Here is a 210-nt window from a genome sequence, read left to right as displayed (position 1 = left end):
TTTGAGTATATCATCTATACAAAAAGACTAAATGAGCATGTTCTGAGTTTAACCGGTAAGACAAAAAGAGTGGGAGAGCAATCATGGAGAAGGCAAGGCATGTGTCAGTGACAAGTGAGTGGCACATTCATGAGACGGGGCACTTGTCCCCACTAAATTTTAATTAAAAAAATAATTCTATACAAATATATATATATATATTTGTTTTCA

The sequence above is a fragment of the Arachis duranensis genome, chromosome 5, assembly GCF_000817695.3.
Source record: "Arachis duranensis cultivar V14167 chromosome 5, aradu.V14167.gnm2.J7QH, whole genome shotgun sequence".
NCBI classification, from domain to species: Eukaryota; Viridiplantae; Streptophyta; class Magnoliopsida; order Fabales; family Fabaceae; genus Arachis; species Arachis duranensis.
Note: the sequence above shows the minus strand (reverse complement) of the source record.